The sequence below is a fragment of the Poromitra crassiceps genome (assembly GCF_964638095.1).
Source record: "Poromitra crassiceps genome assembly, chromosome: 1".
NCBI lineage: Eukaryota > Metazoa > Chordata > Actinopteri > Beryciformes > Melamphaidae > Poromitra > Poromitra crassiceps.
In genome coordinates this window covers 73,312,462-73,319,961 of record NC_139623.1, presented here as the reverse complement: position 1 = coordinate 73,319,961, position 7,500 = coordinate 73,312,462, and the positions used below count along the sequence as shown (strand labels likewise).

Here is a 7,500-nt window from a genome sequence, read left to right as displayed (position 1 = left end):
GTAACAGGGTAGTATAGATTTCATCAACCCATGTAAAGTGCTGGTAATTTAGAAGGGTTACAAAACAGTTCTATAAGTTCCAGTAAGTTCCAGTTAAATGTGAAGCATTTTCAATGTCTGCCAAGTCTTTTATTTCTTTTATTTTATTTTAGTTAAGAAAGCAGTATCTAAGAATGTAATATTCTGTCTCTTTCCCCGTGGAATTGAATATTTGGTACATTCCTGTTTGCAACTCGCATTCTGTCTTCCCCCCCCCCGTGAGATAGAATACTTGGTATGTTCCAGCCTGCTTTTCACAGAGCGCGCTCACTTCCTCTTCAGTTGAACGAGGCGACTGAAAAGCAGGTTTGTACTTTTGTCCTCTTGGTGTAAAATACATACATACATACAGGTCATTTCCATGCAGAGATAAAACCGTGCATAGGTTAGCACAATTCTAGAGTGGTTCGTTCTGTATGTTCCCTCCTTAACATTGTAAAAGATACAACTTTAAACGTAACTACCCAAGTGTTTATATCAACTCACGTTAGGTTTTCACGCGGGTAGAAGCCCAGTAATGGCGGCGCTGGTGTTGTTATCAGCAAGTAATTTGGTTAGTTTAAGAAAAGGAACTCTGATATAAATGGAAATGGTATTTTGTATGTATGTATAAAAAATGGTTGTACCTTGTCCATGTGTGTTAAGTGTGAACAGAAAAATGATTGTAAATGTATAAGTAAAAGATATCCTGTTTGTATTCACTCAGTGATAGTGGCTGTGACCGTCCTGTCTGCCTGTATACTCACTGCTGGGATATTTTGTCTGTTCACACAGGTATGTGATGACACTGTTGTATTAAGATTAATTTATTTTATTATTATTTATTATTTTTAGTTTTTATATGCAATTGTATAGGACTTCCTCTTGAGTTGAACGAGGCGACTGAAAAGCAGTGATAGTGGCTGTGACCGTCCTGTCTGCCTGTATACTCACTGCTGGGATATTTTGTCTGTTCACACAGTAAAGTCAAATCAACCTGAATGCTGTCCTTGTGACTTCTTGGGGAGTTCCTGCCGTGTACAGCTGGTTACACTAGCTACAGTTATTGTATTGTCATAACGTTGAAGGCAGAATATGCAGCATAGTCTTAAAAACACAATAACAAAGTAGGCTATGTTGCTCATAGAAACGATAATTCTCAATAATCACATAGCCACTAGAAGTGTGTGGCAGCTTATTTATCTACAAAGACCCTGCCTGGCTCTGCCTGTATTTTCAATTGTGTTGGTTGTCTTGATTCATGTAACTTTTCAGTTCAAAATGACTGACACATTTCTCTCCCTCATGTTTACTGCTTAATGACACAATGATGGAGTCAGCATTTCATCAATTGTGACCACAGCCATGGAGGATGTTGCTGTCAGACCTCAATCACACAGCCAGGGAGAAGATGGACTGGACCTAGGCTGCACAGATACTGTAGGTCAGCTGTCACTTCCCTAACCTCTTAATCCTCCCATCACCTCTCATCTATGGCCACTTTGTCTACTCTAGAATAATTTCACAATAACCAGTTACCATTATATCCTGATATGATTATGTCAGTACTCTGTTTAACTGGGATTGTGTGTACATGTGTTCATTTTCCTTCAGGTGTGGACTTCACCAAGCAGAAATGGCCCAGCAGTCCCCAGTATCTGCATGACTTGTCTTCATCGCCATGGTCTCAGCCCTGCTGCATGCAACAACTGACATGGGTCCGTAAAATAAGTTATACACCTTCAATAGCTACAATATTTTTACAGGAGATGCATGAGGCTTTGATCCACGTCCCACCGTCAAAAAACGCATTTGACGCCGATCGACGTCATTGGCACTCCACGTTACTATTTGATTTGACGCCGATCGACGTCATTGGCACTCAATGAGTTAAACATACATTTACAAACAAGACAATCAAATAAGCAAAAATAATACAACACAAAATAAAATAGAGACCAACACAAAAGAGGCTACTGTTCTTACATAAGTTACATAAATTACCAGCCAGAAAGAAGCTATTGGTTTGCATTTAAGAAGTAGCATCTCAGTCTAATTTACATGAATGACCAACCTGACAAGAATACTGGGATTTATGACATGTCAGTGGGATTTATGACATCACAGTGGGAGAGACAGAGAAACGGATAGAGCCCTAGCTCCATCCATTTATATACTGACTGATACCCAAGGTTTCCGCACATAATGGTTATGCCCTATTTGCACATTTATATATATTTCTTTCCTCTCTCCCTTTATTGTGTTACGCTGATGTTGTTGTACAGTATTTTTTGAGAACATTACATTACATAATTTGGCAGACGCTTTTATCCAAAGCGACTTACATTAACACATTTTTGTCAGCAATAGAGCAATCAACTATGCAACACAGTCTATGACACCTACAACCTCTGAAGGAACAGTGGTACAAGTTTAGTTTAGTTTATTTTTTTAAGAAAGAGAAAGAAGTTAGATCAAGAAGGGCCCAGATGGAGCCTGAAAAGGTGTGTCTTTAGTCCCAACATACCCCACATTGCATTTAGCTGCTTTTACCTGTATGAGTAGTGACAAATAAACATTGATTTATTTTTATTCATTCTTAAAAATTATTTTTCTTTTCTTCGTTTTTGTAGAATCGAGCGTCTCTGGCGAGATGTATACATACAAGTCGTGGACCTGTTCCACTCACTCTTCCATGCAATGGAAGCATCGGGGATGTTGGTGCCAGACAATGAAATCCATGTGTATGCTCTACACTGGGTGTTTCTGCCTTTGCTTCAGAGTCACCTTGGCAGGTTCCAAGAAGCCTGGAACTTCCATAGTCTGAGAACTGAAAATAACCAGTCACCCTACCAGCTGTGGCTACGGGTCGGAGATTCTGCTGGAGATCCCCAGGCAGTAAGTAGGATTAAACTAAAGCTAGCCCCAGATGTAGTGGTTGCCTACATTATTTTGGATGTAAACAGGCTGATGATGCTAAAGTGTGTCATGGTGGCTACATGGCTCCAGTGTGTTTGTTAACAGGAAGCAACTACATGCATTCAGTTGTAGGGTAATATGCAATAATTAATTCTGACATTTTGTTAGGTTGATGCACTTTATGGTGCAACCATGGATGGTCCAGAGCTGGTAGACAGGGATGATGGAGTCCAAATCCCCGAAATCCAGTTACCCCATGACCTGACCCCAGAGGAGCTTGCAAGACTGCCCACCCGAGACGTTCCCCTGAGCGAAGCAGTTACTGTTTACAGTTCAACAGTAGAGGAGCTGGAAAAAAAAGGTTTTCTTAAGATGTAATAAACACTTGAAACCTAAATAATTCTTAATCCTTTTATTGCTTAAATATAAGTTCAGCAGTCATTTTGATGTAAATGTTCAGTTTAATTTAACCTGTTTGAGTGCAAGATATGAATGACGGAACTACAGGGGAAGTCCTAGAAATGCACTGGATGTACATGTGTGCTTTATGTTGGCAGTGAGGAGAGGACGGGAGGACAAAATACCATGTGCCATTTTTTATGTTTGGGTTAATCAGTGTGTGAGTGTGCCATAGTAACGTTTATGCACAGTTCCCATTTCAGCACATTGTTTTCAATGTCATTCCTTCATATACAAAGGGTTCCAATGTCAAAATGGGACAATGTGTAACAAAGGGGACTTGGTATGTGGATGAGAGGGAAAGTCACCCCCCCCCCCCCTGCAAAAAAACATCTCTTGCACACATTGCTACTGTGCCATTGTTTGAGCTGCTCCATGTCAGTTGTTGCATGCAGCAGGGCTGAGACCATGGCGATGAAGACAAGTCATGCAGATACTGGGGACTGCTGGGCCATTTCTGCTTGGTGAAGTCCACACCTGAAGGAAAATGAACACATGTACACACAATTCCAGTTAAACAGAGTACTGACATAATCATATCAGGATATAATGGTAACTGGTTATTGTGAAATTATTCTAGAGTAGACAAAGTGGCCATAGATGAGAGGTGATGGGAGGATTAAGAGGTTAGGGAAGTGACGGCTGACCTACAGTATCTGTGCAGCCTAGGTCCAGTCCATCTTCTCCCTGGCTGTGTGATTGAGGTCTGACAGCAACATCCTCCATGGCTGTGGTCACAATTGATGAAATGCTGACTCCATCATTGTGTCATTAAGCTGTAAACATGAGGGAGAGAAATGTGTCAGTCATTTTGAACTGAAAAGTTACATGAATCAAGACAACCAACACAATTGAAAATACAGGCAGAGCCAGGCAGGGTCTTTGTAGATAAATAAGCTGCCACACACTTCTAGTGGCTATGTGATTATTGAGAATTATCGTTTCTATGAGCAACATAGCCTACTTTGTTATTGTGTTTTTAAGACTATGCTGCATATTCTGCCTTCAACGTTATGACAATACAATAACTGTAGCTAGTGTAACCAGCTGCACACGGCAGGAACTCCCCAAGAAGTCACAAGGACAGCATTCAGGTTGATTTGACTTTACTGTGTGAACAGACAAAATATCCCAGCAGTGAGTATACAGGCAGACAGGACGGTCACAGCCACTATCACTGCTTTTCAGTCGCCTCGTTCAACTCAAGAGGAAGTCCTATACAATTGGTTTTAATAAACCTTATTTAACCAGTCTTGTTGAGATGAATAGGCTATGTCTTTTTCAAGGGAGCCATGGAGGGAAATGTGTGCAACAGGGGCTTACAATAACGTTTTTGTCAAGATAACGTGTTAGGTTTTGGTAGACTATGTCGATCTGTCTGTGTAAGAGAGGGATCTACTGGACACTAGGGGTGTCACGATACACTCAGTTCACGATACGATACGTATCACGATACTGGGTTCACGATAACGATACGATACGATACGATTTTAACAATATTTTTTTAAACTTGAATAATGACAATATATGACTGGAAAAGTAGTATTTTATTTGAAATGCACAAATACAAAACATGCTGTTGTGGGAAATTGTTATTACAATAACAACTAGAAAAAACATGAGATTGGAGATGAGGCTTATCTTGAAATAGAATGAGTTACACCATCACTTAGATTTACTTTGAACTAAAAGGTTTCTCAGCAGTATAAATTCTCATTATGCATCTTCAGTTTTTCTTCAAACTCAAACAACAAGACTTTTCTTAATCTATTTTTTATGCATCTTCAGTTTTTCCTGTCAAGTAAACTGTTTTGCCAGAAACTCAATTGAATGGTTTCTCTCCTGTATAACTTCTCATGTGTCTCTTCAGAGACTTGTTCAACTGAACTACTTTCCACACATTGAACTTCAACAAACAAAGACGTTTCTTAGTCTATTTTTTGAAAAAAAAAATTTTTTTTTTTTTTTTTTGGCGATATGAGATTTCATCTCAACGATACATATCGTGACGTTTTACTATCGCGAAATTTCGTGGGACGATATATTGTGACACCCCTACTGGACACTGACAGCTAAATAGCTGTAACCACAGATTGTAACCCCTTCTCTCTAGTTTATCATAGGACTTGTTCAACGCTCATTAACGTTACTTATCATGGCCTGGATTAGCTGGTTAACGTTAAATGTTGTAATTTGCAAATGACACCAAACATCAGCTAAAAGTTACCGGTAACGTTAGTTATCAGCCAGTTAGGGAGACTAGCCTTCAGGTGTAACTTTTATTTTTATTTTATTTAACCTTTATTTAACCAGGAAGTCACATTGAGGTTGAAACCTCTTTTACAAGTGAGACCTAGCCAAGACAGGGTCAGCAACGTGAAAAAAAAAGAAAAAAAAAACGTAACATGACAACATCAAGTTACAGACACACAGCAACATAGATGGGACTAAAACAAAACATTAACAGGACTGCATAAATCACAACACAGCTACAATAATTACAACGAAAGCACCTAAAAGCAACAACATTATGTTACAATGTAGATAAAACAACTAAAATTACAATGGCTACAGTGAAAATAAAAGTGAAATAAAAGGGCAGCAATATTTAATTGTATTTAATATTGACATATTAGTTGAAACAATTGCAACCAAAAGTAGCCACTTCCTTAATTCTAAGTTTAAAATCATGCAAGGAGATAAGGGTCTCGAGTTTGAGTTTGGCTTGCAGATCATTCCAGGACCAAGGACCATAGTAGAACAGACTTGCTTTACCAGCCTCTGTTCTGACAGGAGGCACTTTGTATTGAAACCAACGATGTGACCTAAGGTTATGGGTGGTTTCCAAGGGTGTAAACTTACGGTTTAAATAACGTTAGCTAGTAACGTTCACTTACTAGCTTACTAGCACCCATGTCCTGCAGACCAAGATCGCTTTATGACACTTACATTCTTCTCTCCTGACTAGATCCTTGTTTGTGTTGTCTCGTTATAGCTTGGTTAATGTCGTTTACAATCTGGTTAAACAAGGCTAGATTAACGGTAGCTAATGCTGGCTGTAGCTGGATGTCTCAGTAACGTTAAAAACAGCAACTTAACGTTACCTGTTAGTGTTCGTTGATGTCAGCTGACTCCCGCTGACGATCCCTCCAACATTGCATCCCTTATCTCATTCAAGTCTACATTCACTTCATTAATCGACGATAAAACTTTTATCAGCCACTAAAAACTTGTGATAATTCGCTGGCATTTAAACATGGTGGAGTGGGTCAGGGTCTTGCAGACAGACCAAAGTAGCCGAGAGCAGCCGAGAGCAGAAGAGTACCCAATCAGCGAATAGGTCCGACCCTATGGTCCCGCCCCGTTTGGGTTGATTGACAGATGGCGCTGTATTGGTCCAATAATTAAATACACAATGAAATAAATAAAAACGCCAATGAAATAAATAAAAAATGCAATGAAATAAATAAAAGCTCAATTAAATAAATAAAAACCCTAATTAAATAAATAAACACACAATTAAATAAATAAAAACCCTAATGAAATAAATAAATACACAATTAAATAAATAAATACATTTATTTATTTCATTTCATTTTTTAATTTCATTGCGTTTATTATTTATTTCATTGTGTTTTTTATTTATTTAATTATGTATTTATGATTTAATTTTTGGACCAATGTACTTGAGAAGTCATCATGAAATAGATAAAAGTGGTCATGGAAAGTCATCAATAAATAAATAAAAGAGGCAATGAAAAGTCACAATGAAATCAAAAACACAATGAAATAAATAAATGTATATATTTATTTAATTGGGTTTTTATTTATTTCATTGTGTTTTTGATTTATTTCATTGCCTGTTTTATTTATATCATTGAGTTATTTATTTATATCATTGTGGTATTTCATATAACATTGTGGTATTTCATATATAATTGTTGGGCCCATACGCTTCCATACATTACAGCAGCACACCGCACAATAGGAGAAACCCCCCGCTCTGGGGTAACACAATGCGAGATTTCTCCACGTCATTCCCTCGTACAACTAGCGATAAACCGCGCAATGAAATCCGTTTTTAATTTGGGTTTTGGGGCTTTT

General features: G+C 38.3%; 1 protein-coding gene and 1 long non-coding RNA gene across 3 annotated transcripts in view; both read left to right on the top strand.

Annotated features, from left to right (window-relative positions):
* LOC310785223 (rho guanine nucleotide exchange factor TIAM1-like) overlaps positions 1 to 7,500 on the top strand; it is a 204,798-nt gene that overhangs the window by 100,658 nt on the left and 96,640 nt on the right.
* LOC310778994 lies at positions 1,328 to 2,947 on the top strand. Of its 2 annotated transcripts, none has more exons than XR_014552796.1 (3): positions 1,328 to 1,458; positions 1,633 to 1,736; positions 2,652 to 2,947. It is a non-coding gene; the product is annotated as an uncharacterized lncRNA (long non-coding RNA). The 2 variants fall into 2 exon arrangements; XR_014552797.1 differs by having other exon boundaries at positions 1,344 to 1,462.